Source organism: Sceloporus undulatus, unplaced genomic scaffold (genome assembly GCF_019175285.1).
Source record: "Sceloporus undulatus isolate JIND9_A2432 ecotype Alabama unplaced genomic scaffold, SceUnd_v1.1 scaffold_18744, whole genome shotgun sequence".
NCBI lineage: Eukaryota > Metazoa > Chordata > Lepidosauria > Squamata > Phrynosomatidae > Sceloporus > Sceloporus undulatus.
Window position 1 is genome coordinate 1 of NW_024821659.1, and position 1,717 is coordinate 1,717.

At 50.6% G+C, this 1,717-nt stretch overlaps 1 long non-coding RNA gene across 1 annotated transcript; it reads right to left on the reverse strand.

Moving 5' to 3' along the window:
* Positions 1–480: 480 nt before the first annotated feature.
* On the reverse strand, positions 481–1,176 carry LOC121918591. The gene is made up of 4 exons (XR_006101264.1): positions 996–1,176; positions 827–889; positions 658–720; positions 481–551 (listed from the first exon to the last, which is right to left on the reverse strand). It is a non-coding gene; the product is annotated as an uncharacterized LOC121918591 (long non-coding RNA).
* Between the last annotated feature and the right edge of the window lie 541 nt (positions 1,177–1,717).

Sequence of the window (1,717 nt, forward strand, 5' to 3'; positions counted from 1 at the left end):
AGAGAATCCCTGGGGAATAGTTGCCCCTAGAGAAACCATTCTGGCCCATAGAGAATCACTGGGGAATATTTGCCCATAGAGAAACCATTCTGGCTCATAGAGAATCACTGGGGAATATTTGCCCATAGAGAAACCATTCTTGTCCATAGAGAATCACTGGGGAATATTTGCCCATAGAGAATCACTGGGGAATATTTGCCCATAAAGAAACCATACTGGCCCATAGGGAGTCATTGGGAGATATCTTCCCATAAGGAAACCATATTTGGCCGCCCAGAGAATCATTGAAGAGTACTTGCCATGGGCAAGTATATTGTAAAGTTTCTCTATGGAAGGCATGGTTTCTCTCTGGGCAAATACAGTACACTCATTTGTTTTAGTATGTCCCAGAAGGAAGGAAGGAAGGAAGGAAGGAAGGAAGGAAGGAAAGAAAGAAAGAGGACAGGAAGCAAGTGAGCACGGAAGGAAACGGGGCCTTACCCTGGACAATCGTCCTTGTCCTTTTGGCGCTTTACGCATTGGAACATGAAACAGAAAGGTTTCACGGCGGCCTGGAAGCAAAGTAGAGAGTTGATGAAGGAGAGCCAGGGGAGAAGAGGAAGGGGCACCATGGTTGTCCCCCCAATGCTTGGCCTCTGCCCTTCAGCCCTCACTCACTTTGACGCGGTCCTTGAAGCTAGGCCTGGTCAATGGAGGAGGCTTGATATGTTCCCCGGCGGCCTGGAAGCAAAGGAGAGAGACGATAAAGGAGAGCCAGGGGAGAAGAAGAAGGGGCGCCATGGCTGTCCCCCCACCGCTTGGCCTCTGCCTTTCGGCCCTCACTCACTTCCAAGCAGCCCTTGGGGTCAGGCTTGGTCCGTGTAGGACGCTTGAAATGTTCCTTGATGGCCTGGAAGCAAAGGAGAGAGACAATGAAGGAGAGCCAGGGGAGAAGAAGAAGGGGCGCCCTGGCTGTCCTCCCACCGCTTGACCTCTGCCCTTCAGCCCTCAATCACTTTCATGTGGTGCTTGAAGCCAGGCATGGTCAATGGAGGAGGCCTGAGTCCTGAGTCCAGGCCAAGGAGCCTCACAGAAAGCAGCCACTGGTCTCCAACAGCCGGGTTCCAGAATGGAGTCAAGCAGGTTCCAGAGCAGATACAGAACCTTTGTGAGGGAAAGCAAGGCTAGATAGAGGGTTCTCTGGGCTTTGATGCCTAGAAGCCCTGAACATGCTCCAAAGCCTGCCTTTGCAGCCTAAGAGCAAAGCCAAGAGGCGAGTCAGAAGGCTTCCCTTACGTTTAATTTAATATACACTTCATAGAATCCTAGAATCAGAGTTGGAAGAGAGCGCAAGGGCCTGCCATGCAGGAACTCCCAATCCAAGCATCCCCAGCAGATGGCCATCCAGCCTCTGCTCAAAGACCTCCAAGGAAGGAGGCGCCACTACACTCCGAAGGTGGATTTAATGCTATTAAAACTTTATCATTCTGGCATTTAATATAAATGTAAACACTATTTTCAATGCTGATGACGGACGGTGGCCTCAGAACCCCTTCCAATTGCTATCAGGGCCCCAACAGCCAGGGCTGCCTCTCTTCCTCCTCCTCCTCCTCACCAAAGACTACTCAGTGAATGCCTCCATTGAAGGGAGGCTTATTATGGAGGGAATATCACTATCTTTGCAGGGAATATTGTTATATCTGGAGCATGTTCAGGGCTTCTAGGCATCAAAGCCCAG